The sequence below is a fragment of the Acinonyx jubatus genome, chromosome B2, assembly GCF_027475565.1.
Source record: "Acinonyx jubatus isolate Ajub_Pintada_27869175 chromosome B2, VMU_Ajub_asm_v1.0, whole genome shotgun sequence".
NCBI lineage: Eukaryota > Metazoa > Chordata > Mammalia > Carnivora > Felidae > Acinonyx > Acinonyx jubatus.
Genome location: NC_069385.1, coordinates 3,494,015 through 3,509,456, shown reverse-complemented (window position 1 = coordinate 3,509,456; position 15,442 = coordinate 3,494,015). Strand labels below are relative to the sequence as shown.

Genomic DNA, 15,442 nt, shown 5'->3' with positions numbered 1-15,442 from the left:
CGGTTCACCGAAAGCATTTATTTCAACCTTGGCTTCTTTCCTCCTTCTTCCTCTACCTTCTTCCCTTCCAGCATCCTTCCCTTCCGGCATCCTTCCCTTTCTACTTCAAGCAATTATTCACTAGACTGCCCCACTTTAAAGATGAGAAAGTTAAGGCCTGGGTACGTTTCCTACATCACACGGCTGTTTAGTTGGCCTGGGCCAGGTTTGTTGATCTCCTCCCCATGCTTCTCTCATTATACCTGCTCACAGGTTTTCAATAAATATTATTGAACGATGACTGAGTGAAGCGTGTGTGCTAAGCATCTTGCTGGATGCATTCAAAAGAATAAAATAGGGGGGCCTCCCAGACTGGAGGGAGATTAAGGGCTAACACTTGTGCCCTCTGACTGTGCCCCATTTTTATCTAATCCTTTAAAACGGGCATTATCATGATCATTTTAAAGGTGAGATCATTGAGTTCACAGAAATTTAGGGACTTGTCCCAGGTCCCACAGCTGGCAAGCCACGGGGCAGGGGCCCAGGGTTTGGGAGGTTGTGGGTTTGGGATCTGCATGGGGCCAGCTGGCCTCAAAGCCCACTTCTGGTCTGCCCCAAAAAGTTTACACTCAATCTCATAGAGATGACTGAAAACACAGGAAGGTAAGAAGGGACGTTACATTTCCCACTGCAGCTAGAAAATGTAAATGCCCCAGAAATTCACACACACGAAGTCAGTCAAGTAATGACCTTGGGAAGTCAGGGGAACGGTATCAGATAATAATTCCCCCATCAGTTAATATTCTTTACTCTGTCAGCGGGTCACCTGCAAGATCTCTGCTGGGTCCTTCATAATTTTGTAAGAATGTTTTTCAATTTCCCCTCAGTTTTGCTTGATATACGAGTCTGGTTTTTTTCTTTTTTGTTGTTATTTTTTAAAATGTTTCTTTATTGATGTAGAGAGAGAGAGAGAGAAAGAGAGAATGCAGGGGAGGGGCAGAGAGAGAGAAGGAGAGAGACAATCCCAAGCAGCCTCTATGCTCTCAGCACAGAGCCTGCCGTGGGGCTTGATCCCACAGACTGTGAGATCATGACCTGAGCTGAAACCAAGAGTCGGACACTTAACCAACTGAGCCACCCAGGCGCCTCTGGCTTTTTCTTTAGATTCAAAATGGTCAACATGAGGTTAAGATATCATGTCACAACTAGATGCTTAAAAATAGCAGATTAAAGGGGCGCCTGGGTGGCTTAGTCGGTTAAGCGTCCGACTTCGGCTCAGGTCACGATCTCGCGGTATGTGAGTTCGAGCCCCGCGTCGGGCTCCGTGCTGACCGCTCAGAGCCTGGAGCCTGTTTCGGATTCTGTGTCTCCCTCTCTCTCTCTGACCCTCCCCCGTTCATGCTCTGTCTCTCTCTGTCTCAAAACTAAATAAACGTTAAAAAAAAAAATTAAAAAAAAATAGATTAAAAAAGCAGGCTCCGTTATTATAAACATAAAAAGCTTGGTGTTTTGATGCGAATAATTAATATGTAATTATAAGCCATATGCATATTATGTCTGCTATAATACAGCAGTTAACAAAATATCATTTTTTTCAAAGAAAAATGAGATGTAAACTATCATATCAATATTTTGTTCAATTTTTTAACTTTCTCTTTAAAGTTTATATCTTAACTTTGAGAGAGAGAAAGAGAGAGCTGGGGAGGGGCAGAGAGGAAGAATTCTAAGCAGGCTCCACACTACCAGCATGGAGCCCAATATGGGGCCCGAACTCAGGAACTGCGAGATCACGACCTGGGCCAAAATCTACAGTCGGATGCTTAACCGACTGAGCCACCCAGACGCCCCTATAAATACTTAAACAATACATCCGCTGTGTGGCCAGAACTACGGTCAGTGACCGGAAGTAGCTGTGTGCCTAGTCAATGACCATCTGCTTCCACCCCTCGTGGAAATCCAGCGTGTGGCCTTTCTAAATAACACCTTTTTAAAGGTTCATTACCACTCACGATCAGTGGTTACCAGATGTTTCGAGTTCAGAAACATTTTAAAGAAAAGATGGTGGGGCTGGGGGAGACACGAGAAAGCCAATTTCCAGTTTTGTAAACCTGTTCTGTAACTATGTTTTACAGTCACATCACACAATGGATCCTTGCAAATTCAGTGAATTAGAACACAGACATACAGCAACTGCTAGTGTGTATCACTCTGTGAAAATTTCACTATGCATTCTTTTTCTTCTGTCACTTTAGACTGGGAAAAGCTCTGTCACTCACCCATAATTGTTCTCAGGCAAATAATTAGCACCCTTTTCTACGTGGCCTATATTCAGCTTTCTCAGCCAGCTCTGGGGACAGTGTCCCTCTCTCCCCAACAGCGGGTGTCCCACAGTCCTGCTGCGAATGTTTCAGACATGGAGATTCCCCCAAGGTCTTGCACACAACAGAGAGTAAGAAGGAAGGAAAGGAGCAAGGAAGGAAAAGGACAAAGAAAAGGGGAAGGAGGGAAAACAAAAGAAAAAAGGAACCTACTCCAGCAATGACAAAAACTTTTAAAGTCTGGGAATGAGAATAAAGGCAATTGTTTATGCCAAAAATTGGCCACAGACGAACACAAGGCTTGGTCTAAAATCTGGTGACTCACTGACCCATATGTGATCAGGATTTGTAGGACACAGTCAGCGCTCATTAGCAGCTGGGACGTTTGCACAGTTACTGGAGGACGGCGTGTCCAGGGTCCCTCCCCCCCCCAGCCCAGTATTCACACTATTGGTCAGCAACTCTCCAGAGGGCCACTGGCTCACCTGTTTCTTCTTTCCTTAAAGACATCGCCAAAATGTTTTTCTCCTGAAAATCCCACTGTGAGAGTTCTTGTATTTGGGGGATTTTGTTCAAATATTTTATATTGCTATTCATTTCCTATTTTTCTGCCCTATCTGTCTAGCCAAACAATAAGGTTTTACTATTTTTTGTAACGTTTATTTATTTTTGAGAGAGAGAGAGACTGAGCACAAGCGAGGGAGGGGCAGAGAGAAGGAGACACAGAACCCGCAGCAGGCTCCAGGCTCCAAGCCATCAGCACAGAACTCGACGCAGGGCTCGAACTCACGAACTGCGAGATCACGACCTGAGCTGAAGTCAGATGCTTTACCGACTGAGCCCCCCGGGGCGCCCCCATCATACAGTTTTAAAGAGTAGCATCCAGGCCTACTTAAGTGGCTTTGTGTTACTCAGACTTGCACTGAAGGACACAAATGTTTCAGCACTGCGCATTCTACCTGGTCTGACCTTGAGCTGGAGGCACAGAAAACCTTTGGCCCACAGTAACAGCTACGTCTGAATGAATGCGTCTATGGTCCAGTGCTGTTCTGGGAGCAATGCAGCTTGACGACAATCGGAAGGTAGAAATAATAACTTCCATTTCATTACTCCCCATGTTATACATGAAGAAACTGAGGCCCGAGATCCCCCTCAGCTAGCGCATGGCGGAGTGCGTTAACAGCGTGCCTGACTACCTTGAAATGCTGCCTTTATGTGACAAAATCCAGGTCAGCATAGACTGTAGGAGAAAACCTGTGGTTGGAGCAATGCGGCAGGGGGATTACACGTTTGGGCTGTGCCAGGGGAAGACCCGGGATCCGAATCTCTGCTTGGATTCTTAGCGGTTGTCTTTGGGCATTTTACTTATCGTTTTGAATCTCAGTTCTACCACCTGGAAAAGAAGGAATATTAGCATTTTCCTCAGATGCGCTCAAGAAATGAGAGGTATCATTACAAACCAATTTAGGAAATCATACTGGTTTTAATATATTCTAGTGCCAAAAATCTGTTTGCAAAAAAAAAAAAAAAAAATCAAGCCCTGTAGATGAGGCGATATTACTGTGATTACTATCCCTTTGGGAAAATCTACAGAGTTTAGATACAGCCTTTTTTTTTTTTCTTAATTTTTTTTTTTAACGTTTTATTTATTTTTGAGACAGGGAGAGACAGAGCATGAACAGGGGACGGTCAGAGAGAGGGAGACACAGAATCTGAAACAGGCTCCAGGCTCTGAGCTGTCAGCACAGAGCCCGACAGGGGCTCGAACTCACGGACCGTGAGATCATGACCTGAGCCGAAGTCAGCCGCTTAACCGACTGCGCCACCCAGGCGCCCCAGATACAGCCTTTTAAAAATATTCTATGGTCGTGGCGCCTGGGTGGCCCAGTCGGTTAAGCGTCCGACTTCAACCAGGTCACGATCTCGCGGTCCGTGGGTTCGAGCCCCGTGCCAGACTCTGGGCTGATGGCTTGGAGCCTGGAGCCTGTTTCCGATTCTGTGTCTCCCTCTCTCTCTGCCCCTCCCCCGTTCATGCTCTGTCTCTCTCTGTCCCAAAATAAATAAAAAACGTTGAACAAAAATTTAAAAATATTCTATGGCCATTAATTTAAACAGTGAAGTTTGTTGAAAACTTTCTGCTTTTGGTTTGAAAAATCTAGTTTAGGGGCACCTGGGTGGCTCAGTCAGTTAAGCCTAGATTAACTCTAGATTCCGGCTCAGGTCACGATCTCATGGTTTGTGAGTTCGAGCCCCACTTCGGGCTCCACGCTGACAGTGCCGAGCCCGCTTGGGATTCTCTCTCTCCCCCCCTCTCTCTCGGCCCCTACCCCACTTGTGCTCTCTCTCTTTCAAAACAAATAAATAAAACTGAAAAACATAAAAATCTAGTTTAGTTTCCTAAAACATCTCCTCTGAAAGCACCAGAAAATATTTTTAAAGACAACGTCAGTAAAATCCCAGTAGGTAAACGGCCACACACCTGTCCTTAGTTCCTAACTGCTGGCACCTATCCCTCTACCTTATTGTACAGTCCCCGTCCCCGTGGCCACTGTCTCTGCAGTACAATCCCGGGTGAGAGTGTCAAGGAACACGGGTACGAGAAAACAGCCACCGTTACTGACAGGCCATGAAGACTGGAGCCACGAGAAAGGGGTTTGCTGCCAGCCGCTTTTGCACCTTCTGTGTATAATAGGACTTTCACTAATATTTACTCAAAATAAAACGTCAAGCCTGGAAAGAGCACACTTTTCCTGATAGGCAGGTTCATCCTTGTATATGCTTATGGTACCTACTAACACGTTGCTTACAGGGCCTCAGAAGAGCCTTGTTTGAAGTCTGGTTTGTTAATTTGGTTTCGTGCCCAGCTGGAAAGCCCCACAGAAAGTGTAGACGGTGGCCTGGAAACCCCAGCAGATAATCCAAAGGCGTCTGAAAATTAAGGTCAATTCTGCATGCAATTGTGTTCTGCAAACTAGTCGGGTTGTTTATTTTTTTATGCCCTCTTTCTTACTGTTTACATGTCATGTGGAAAACCACTTCCTGCAAGCTGTCTGTCCGGGCTGGGATTTTATAGAACCCAGGAAGTGAAGTCACCAGACCTGTAGGCACGGGGGTATTTAAACATAGATGCAAAGATGGAGACGAATAAATGGAAATAAATGTGCTTCACGGTTGGCCAGGGCGCACCGAATCATTCCATTTATTTCAAACTTTGGACACGTGTGGGAACGCTATGTGACTCAGGGCTCTTCTGTGCAGCCGTTGAAAGATTACATAACAGGCAATTTTGACTTAAAAAGATGCTAACTACTCGAGTCTTTCAAACTTCTCGTTGTTTTATAATTGAATTGGCTGGTTCACAAACAGCACACTCTACTTCTAGTTTTCAGTTTTAGCTCAAGCGAAAAGAGATGCCTTCTACCCCAAAACACCTCTCCTTAAGTTCTGCCACTTGTGCTCAGATTCTTTCCCTCTGTTGGGTCAGATGGCCCTGCAAACAAATGACTTGTTATGAGCTTAAGGGGTCACAGAGAGAAAACACGAATTATGTCCATGTAAATGTACATTTATTTTAGAATATTTGATTGTGGGGCACCTGGGTGGTTCAGTCGGTTGAGCATCCGACTTCGGCTCAGGTCACCGTCTCGCGGTCCGTGGGTTCGAGCCCCGCGTCGGGCTCCGTGCAGACAGCTCAGAGCCTAGATCCTGCTTTCGATTCTGGGTCTCCCTCTCTCTCTGCCCCTCCCCACTTGTGCTCTGTCTCTCTCTCTCAAAAACAAACATTTAAAAAATAAATAAAAAATAAAATATCTGATCGGGATATAATATATGCCTACAGAGCATCAGATGCACCCTTTAAAAGCGCACCTTATTCAGTGGGGTCTGTACACTCCCAAGGCTGTGTGGCCATTACCACCATCTACTTCCAGAACATGCCTCACCCCCGAGGGAAAGGCCACACCGGTGAGAATTCACTCTCTGTCCGTTCTGTGCCCAGCTCCCGGCAATCATTCACCTATGTCGTTCTCTGTGGCTCCGCCCACCCCAGGCCCTTCATGTAAGTGGAATCACGCAGTGGGTGGTCACTGTGACGGGCTTCTTTCGCTTGGCATGGTCTTCTTAAGGCTCATCCATGTTGCAGCATGTTATCGGTGCTTCCTCCTTTTTATGGCTGAATAACCATGTTCCATGGTGTGAACATACCCATTTTGTTGATCTATCTATCGGTAGATAGACATTTGGGCTGTTTCCACTTTCGCACTATTCTCCCATTACTCCTATCCACGCTCCAATAGGAGTTTTCACGTGAATGCACAATTTCAATGGTCTTGGGTATATATTTACTGGTGGCACTGGGAGGCCATAGGGTGTCTGTATGTTTAACTCTTCGAGAAACTGCCACACTGTTTTCCGTAGTGGCCGCACCATGTTTCCTTTCCCATCAATGGTGCACAAGGGGTTCCAATTTTTCCACGTCCTTCCTGGCATTTGATGCCTATATATTTCATGCTAACCATCCTAATGGGTGCGAAGGAGTGTCTCGTGGGGATTTTGATTTGCATTTACCTAGTGACTAATGGTGTTGAGCATCTTTTCTTGTGCCTGTTGGCCATTTATTTGTGTGTCTTCCTGAGAGAAATATCTATTCATTTTTAACTACTAACCATTTGTCCTTTTGTTGTTGAGTCCAAGAGCTCTTTATATATTCCAGACAGTAGATCCTGTGATTTGCAAATATGTCCTCCCACCTGTGGGTTGGTCTTCTCATTTTGATAATGTGCTTTGAAGTACAAACATCTTTGATTTTGATGAGGCCTGGTTTCCGTTTGTTCCCTCGACGTCTGTGCTTTCACTGTCCTATGTAAGAAAGCATTGTCTATACTGAACCCATACAGTTTACATCTATGTTTCTTCTAAGGGCTTTATAGCTTTAGCTTTTACATTAAGGCCTTTGATCTATTTTGGGGTAATTTTGGTATGTGGTATAAGATAGTCATTTGTTTTAAATGTGCTCACTTGGGGCACCCGGGTGGCTCAGTCGATTGAGCATCCGACTTTGGGTCGGGTCATGATCTCACGGTTGGTGAGTTCAAGCCCCGCGTCAGGCTCTCTGCTGTCAGCACAGAGCCCGCCTCAGATCCTCTGTCTGCCTCTCTGCATCTCCCCCACTCGTGCGCTCTCTCGCTCTCAAAAATAAATAAACATTGCTTCATTTATCTCTCAAACATTTCCGTATTTATAGGGAAATGCAAGATTATGCCTTAATAGCGTCAGAACACCTATGGAAAGAATCCTATCGTATGGTATTTCGAAGAACTTTTGAAGCTTAACCTGTCACAAACAAATGACAAATATGTCAATAATGATAACGTAGGGCTAGAAATCCAAAGAGTACTCGGGGAAAAAAGATAAGGAGTCCAGACTGGTCTGTGAAATCAGTTTTTCTTGAACATCAGCGAAGGGCAGTTAACGAACTAACCCCACCCAAAGCCTTGCTTCGTCCGCGTTTGAACCAGATTTTTCGATATGAAGCCAGAGAAACACTGTGACCGTGTAATCATCTTTGTTATTCTCACGCTTTCCTCCCTTTGTCTAAATGAAAGCCAGACAAAACACACAGGCACTGAGTTCCACAAAGGCAAGTATGTTACATGCTAAGTGAAAACAGTACGAAGCAAACTGTCAAGTTCGTACGTGTATTTTGGTTTCTGGTCCACAAAGAATCTACATGAAACTGCATCTTTTTCTTCATTACAAGTTAAAAAGTATCATGGAAACATTTCCACTTCAGCCCTGCTTATGAAGTATGTATATTCTAGACTAACGCTGCCCAGTAGCACTTTCTGTGATGATGGAATGTTCTAGATCTGTGCTGCCCATACGTGTGGCCATCATAGGGGGCTCCCGGGTGCTTGAAAGGTGGCCAAACCAGCTGGGGAATTACATTTTTAATGTTATCTACTTTTAATTAAGTCAAATTCAAATACCCACAAGTAACTGATGGTTCCACCATCTGATAGCCAGAGTCTGGCCCCCGCCAAACCACGCACATGAATTTTAGACTCGACGGGGTGGTCCGTTGAAACTATAACCTATATCAAAAAAGGAAAAAGTTGAGATATAGCGCTTGTAGTAATTTGTATTGGTTAATTTAAACAGTGATGCATGTTGCTAGAATCCCTTCCTTTTTCTCTGCCAAAGAAAAGAGTATATGCAGACTTCTGGCTGGATATACCCTATATGCTGCCAAGCGTGTAACTAAAATTAAGCAAAAGTTTAATTGCTAATAGTTTTTTTTTATACCCTGTGAAAATCTTGGAAAGCACATAATCATAGAAATCACATTCAAATAAAAATGTAAAAACATTAGCAAGTTTGTCTGTGAGCAGAGTGTCTCATATCTAAACAAAGATTATAGAGCATTTTCTAACACGGAATTGAGAAGAGAAAGGGGCCTCCGTGCTCTATTCTAAGAACTATCCAGCCCACTTCTTAGCACTTCAGCCTTTGTGAGTTTGTGTGCGCGATCTAAATATAACAAGCTATTCACGTAGCACGCTACCCTCAAGCATTGTGGGGGACTCTACAGACACCAGCTCCTTGTAGATGAAAAGACTGTCCTTAATCTATAATGTGATTGATTTTTCTTATGATATAATTCCAGAAAGTACTCACAGATATAGTAACATCTGAAGAAAACAATTTCTCTGCTCAAAAAAGGAATCCTGGCGAGATCTTAGTTTCAATCTCCATGAGAACATTACAATAAAAATATTACCAAATAAAAACAAAGCAAAGCTAAATGCAGAATTACAAAGAAAAAAAAAAGGTAGGCTTTTCTTCTCAGGACTAGAAAAGAGTCCCAAGCCCTAGGAGGGCCCACTGACAGTGAATCAAAGTGTCACATCAGATGGCATCACATCTCTGAGCGCTCAGGGACTTAGGAATCGTCAAGGGACATCTGCTTTGTTAAAAAAGAAAACAAACACACAGAAAGGTGTTGCATGGAAAATGCTAGTCTCCCTCCCAACCCCCAATCACCATATCCACTGCCGAGATAAAACCACATTTTCCTTGTATCCTTCCAGAATGCTCTCTGTATGGAAATTTATATGTAACAGGCAGCCTTCTATTTCAAGAAGCTATGTAAGTTTCAGGGGCTTGAAGCTATGCTCTGAGTTTCCGTCCTAGAAACAATGGAGTCACTTTGGACTCTGTTCACAGGACACACAGCTTGTCCTTCCAGGAGGGTGTCAGGGTCACGGCTCCGGGTTCATCATCCCTGCTCTAAAGGTGTTTACCAGCCTTCAAGCTGGCCTCTCCACCGTCCTCCGTGTCCCCTCGGAGGATGTCACTTCACGTGGATGTCACTTCATTCTCTAACCACTGATGTCATGACTTCAGCACAGGGGAAGGGCTAAGTGAGGAACAGAAAGAGCTGGCCGCCCCAGCCCAGGTGCACACGGCCCCCTCACACGCACCCCTGCAGGTCCCTCTAACCCCACCAACAGGCCTGCAAGGTATGCCCTCACTCCTCGCCCAAGGCCTGTGCTCCCCGTGGGACACAGTCCTCCCCGGGGGACACGGTTCTCCCCGAGGGACACAGTGCAGGTGGCAGAATCTGATTTACAGACAGAGGTGTCAAGGGCAGGGCTCATGTTTTGTTACTATTTCTGTCTGTCGTGCCCAGTACGACCTATGACTGAAAGACAGGACCCCAAATAGACGCTGCTTCTGTACTGATTGAACTGTGGGGAGCCCCAGGGACCCCCACAGGGGCCACTCTGTTACCACAGAGTGAAAGAAACCTGAGAGTTGAACCGGCTTCACTCTGTGGCACCTGCAAGGCCCGGGGGCCAGAGATGGTTCCGTCAGCTGGCCACACACGCTGGCCACCGCGGGGTCTCACCGGCCTCACGGCTACCAGTGTGGCTCTGGCCACATGTCTCCGGGCCCTGCAGACGGGAGCGAGGCCCGGCTCACGGGCACATCCCTGAACCCCCAGGCCCGACAGCCACCTTCTGATGAGGGGCAGCGGCCTGGTGGAGGTTTCTGCCGACTCCCACTCATTTCCTCCAACAACCTTACTACGTTGGCCAACAATTCTGCAAGGGAAACAAGGAATACATCTGTGAAAATGGCAAAAAATGTAACTCCCAGATCCTGATCTCACGTGGATCAAATCTCCGGTGTAAAAAGAGAAACCAAATGCAAACGAAGCAAAAGGAGAATCTGGAAAGCCCTGCACCCCTCCCCCGCCTCAGTGAGGCTCCAGCTCAGAAGCTGGTGGCAGCACCGGGGGGAGTCTGTGGACCCCCCGGCCCTGTCTGCACGAGGACACCGCGGGGGCCTAACCACAGCCATGCCCGGGCTAACTCCAGTGGCCACCGGCCGTGGACTGAGCCCGTGTGACCCGCACAGGGCCGGGGCTGGGCGGACAGGCCCACAGAGCATGGCCCGGCGGATATTCACCATACGTATGTTATTGGGCTTGAAGTGCTTCTTTAAAAGATCCGCCTGCAATGTTCGTAGTTCCGCGAGACTAAAACAATGTTTAACCCTGATAACATCTTATGGAAACAATGCAAAATGCTTTTGGGCCCAGCGACAAGGCGAACAATAAAGCATCGTATGGTTTGAAGAAAGTCCGGCAAGGAAACTACCCCGCTTTCCAGGGATTACGTCTAGAGCTCCAGGGAGAAAGCACTTCAGTTATTAAATGCAGCCTAGTTAGGCTAAATGCTCCTTTTATGGCCCTCAACGCTTTTACGTCCGCCTGTCTTGTCTAGCAAAGCCCTAGAACATAAGGGAAAGAGCCCAAGAACTTGAACCCCTCCTCCCAACCCTTTGCTTCCTAGGTCTGAGTTTCTGTGTCACATCGGAAGTTCTAGAGACGGCCCTCAGCCCCCTGTCCTCTGATGCTTTCTATGTCTTTCCGAGCTTCCCGTCTCACCTGTAAAGAGGACCGGCTTAGCCCCAGGGGTGCAGCCTTACCTGGGTCACCACTTTCCCTCTCTGGGTCTCTCTGTCTTCATTTGTACACAGGGTCCCTCCCCTGTTCTGTGATCTAATGATTATCATCATTTCTCATTACATATTTGAATGGGAACTTTACTCCCCAAACGAATCTACTTAGGAGAAGACAGTTTCCAGTTTCCGGGGACAAAGGCTGGGACTCTTTCTTTAGCATAACAAGGGAGGAAGTCTGTGCTCCATTTTGCTGGGAAGCAAGAATTCGTGATGGAGGGAAAATCTGTAGGTCAGGGTACTTCAGAAGATGCAAAATTTTAGCGTCTGGAGGCGCCCACGGTGAAACAGGCCAACCCCTTCCAGCCTTGCAACATGCGAAGGTGTAGGAATGCATCTGGCCCCCAAACCACTCTTTTCACAGACATCAGTGAAGGGAGTTCTTCACCCACAGTTACGTGATTCCTTCAGCAGACTCGTTCTTGTCATTTCCCTCGGCCAGATCCTTTTCTTAAGTCGATAGGCAAAATGATCTGTGAAAACACGTATCCACACTCCGAATTTTCATTTCAAATGCCTTCGGGTTCAAATCAGTGAGCTTTTGCTCACTGTTTGTCTACTCAAACGGCACAAATGATTGTTTTAAAATATGCTCATGCATACCTGGTCTCTTACCTCTTGGCAGAAGAAATAATCCTTTTTGTGCTCGAAAATATCATTTCTCTTATTTGTTTAAGCAATCAATGCATGTCAACATTACGAGTCCTCTTAGAAGTTTCCACGTCTGAAATAATGAAGGACGTTTGCCTCGTGTTGCTATGACAGAAATGTCTGAAAAGTTGATCTTATGTTTTGTGACGACAACGTGTTCCCCGTTGCTTGACTGTTTCTTCCCATATTCTCAACAGTATCAACTTTAGAAGTTAGAAAGTACTTCTAATTTCCAAATTTTATTTTTTTCTTTCTATGGATCACATTTTGGAAAAGTTCAGATCCTAGGTTTAGTGATTTTGGTGAGGACATAGCCAAAACTAAAAATAAAGAAGAAAAGAGGCTTCTCTCTAAATGAGTTCCCCACTGATAAAAGGCTAGCTTGGGTTAATTCGTTTATTGTCAAATTTTTCAGGTGACAATCTCCTAAGAAGCAGGTAAGAGAAGGAAGGAGAGGCTTTCCGGAATTTTATCCACGGCTGACAGCAAAAATATCTGTCAGTGTGACAGTAAGTAAATGGAAAAGAAAAACCCACAAAATCTAGATATAACAACTCAGAACCACACAGGGCCATTTGTAACAAGGAAAAATCACCCTTACCCCTGGAAAATCTTCAAAGAGATGTATTACAACCAATCATGCGATGCAATAAGCAGGCTCAACATGTTTTGTTTTTTCTTTCCTTTTTAAGGTTGAGAAGTGTTTACGACGTCATTTTGGAAAAACTTCCTTCAAAACTTTTCAATTAAAAAAAGATCTGGCGATTGTGTAGGAAATTCACTTGCCTGTTACACCAGCGTCTTTAAGAATCTCCAGTGAAGGGCCTTTCCAATTTAAACACTCTCCCCTGAAAGCCAAATTGGAAAAAAACAACAACACTACAGCAGAATGTCAGCGGAAATGGACAGAACTTCTAGACGTGTAAAGGTAAAATGAACGTGACTTGGACAGAATTATCTTTGACTTTTGTACTTCCTTTGCATTTCAAGTCCCTTTTGAAAGTGACTATTTAATACGAATAGTTTTTCAATAACAGGGATTAGAATGTTAAGGGGACAAAGCAAATTGTGGGGACACAGAAATAATCGTGTGTTGTTATGTGTATTTTAAAAGCATGCACAAGAGACTCCATGTTGCTCTTGAATATACACATAAAAGTTAAACAGAAATGAACACACCAGGTCCCTAAATGCCACTGCTTCTGGACCACAGTCAGGAGGCGGCTGGGAAGGTCAACAAGATCTTTAATGTTACTGATAACTTTCCTTCACCTGGAACAAAGGATCACGACGTGGAAGCAAAAGTGACAAGATTAGAACTCTTCATTCCAGAGGGTTGGAGTATAGCTCTCTGCTTAATTATTTACTTTTACAGGTTTTTGTTGTTGTTGTTGTTCCTTTAATAATTCTATTAAAAAAAAAGAATTCCCAGAGAGCTCACCAAAGCAGTAGCTCTGGGCAATGAGTTTTTAGAACTTTTCAGAGACCAGTAACTTTACGTGGGGCATCTTTCTGAATCACCATTTAGAAAAGAACACGAAACACAAACACAAGCATCTGTGAAATGCCTTTGGGCTGAGTGACAAGAGAGCTGGCGTGCCTTACCGGTGGGCTTGTAAAACAATCCACAGTCTATCAAATGGAAACCTGAGTATTTCCAGACAGCCAAGTGAAAAAGAAAAAAAGGCTCCTACTCTATCTCAGTGATTGTATCAAGTCAATGGGGGCAAACAAAGCACACCCTTCAGAAACATGTCAGAGGAACGGCCTGTTGCTACAACAAGGAGTCGGTGTGGCCATCGCCGCTGGGAGCCAGAGGCCAGGTAGTCCAGAACTCTCCAGAACATGGGCGTCTTCCTAACGGAGCTCTCTCTGCTGCACAATGGCATCTGCCCGGACACTTCCTTAGCAACCATTTCACACCCTGACTTTGAAATCATCCACTATTTTGGCAACAGGATGAGAATTCGCCGTTCATGAACTTCTAAAAGGTCATCGGCTGAAAACAAGCCTGTTTCCTTTGACTCACCCCCTTCCTTATTCGGGAAGCCTACCCATCGCACTGAAGACAAAACCTCACTTCTTGAGGAGAAAATAATGCACTTGCTGCATTTCTGAAATGGGGACACAACATTTTATTTGGGGGATATGAGAAAAAAATATCCTGGTGTCGACTGCCCACGCTTTCTTACTCTACTGTTGATGGAAGGCAAGAACAGCACATGGAAAGCAAACCATTTTGTCTAAACAATTTAAAACTTTTATGGTTTATCCTCAATGTCGGTTATTAAAGTATACTTATAAATCTCATACTTTGCAAAAGTACACAGGTAATTGATATTAAACTTTTTAAAAAATTTATTTATCTATCTTGAGAGAGAGAGAGAGCAGAGAAGGGACGGGGTGGGGGGGGGTGGGGAAGAGAGAGAATCCCAAGCAGGCTCCACGCTATCAAAGCAGAGCCCTACTCAGGGCTTGATCTCACAAACTGTGGAGCCATGAGATCATGACCTGAGCTGAAATCAAGAGTCAGACACTTAACTGATTAAGCCATCCAGATGCCCTGATATTTAACTTTTAAGTAGTATTCGGATTTAAGACTTACATTTAATTTTCAGAAAAAAAAAAAAAAAAAAGGCCAACGATTGTATTACTTCCAGAAAGGGACTGTCTCATATTCTTGCAAAACTCATTTGATAACAAATTCAATCAGCTTCCACATTGCCAGAGTCTTCAAACACTTTCACCAGGTAGTTTTGAGAAGACACAGGAGAAATTTGCTCATAGTATTGAGCTCCTTTTATTTATTAACTATTTTCAAAACATCCTATGTGATGAGAAAAAAATACCAAAACTGTTTCTTACCAAAGATTTTTAGCTGTGAAATTCACACTAATTAAAATAAGCTTATTTTTAGATTGGTTCTTGTTAGCTCTATAAATCGAGTAGCTTTTTCTGGCTAATTATGTATATGTATAATACACATGTAAATTTTTCCAAAGCATAAAAAGGCAACAAAAATAAGAAAATCTGAGAACGCCCGTAACATGTCTCCCTGCTAGTGAATTACAGTCATGTCCAAACAGACTCAAGACGTTCAGAAGTCGGGAGGCACCTGGCTGGCTCAGTCGGCGGAGCCCATGGCTCTTGACTTTGGGGTCACGAGTTCAAGCCCCAAGCTGGGCATACAGATGACTTAACTGAATAAAACTTTTAAAAAAAACCCTCCAAAGTTGATATAACCACGGGTCACTTTGGCCCATTTCCACGGAAGCACATACAGTGGTAAAACACAGAAGGCATATGAACGTTTTGTAAATAAAAGAGTTGTTTTCATTCCAACTCCTTACAAAATAGGGCATCATTTTTTGATGTCCATGCTTTCCGGCCCTCCTTCCATCCCTCCTTCCGTCCCTCCTTCCCTCTCTCCCTCCCCCCAGGGCCTTGTTTTCAGCTCTGAAAACATC

General features: G+C 44.6%; 1 protein-coding gene and 1 pseudogene across 3 annotated transcripts in view; both read right to left on the bottom strand.

Moving 5' to 3' along the window:
• The window catches only part of PDE10A (phosphodiesterase 10A), a 608,599-nt gene that overhangs the window by 391,985 nt on the left and 201,172 nt on the right, over window positions 1-15,442 (bottom strand). The window lies entirely within an intron of this gene.
• LOC113598449 (uncharacterized) overlaps window positions 1-15,442 on the bottom strand; it is a 93,388-nt pseudogene that overhangs the window by 3,880 nt on the left and 74,066 nt on the right.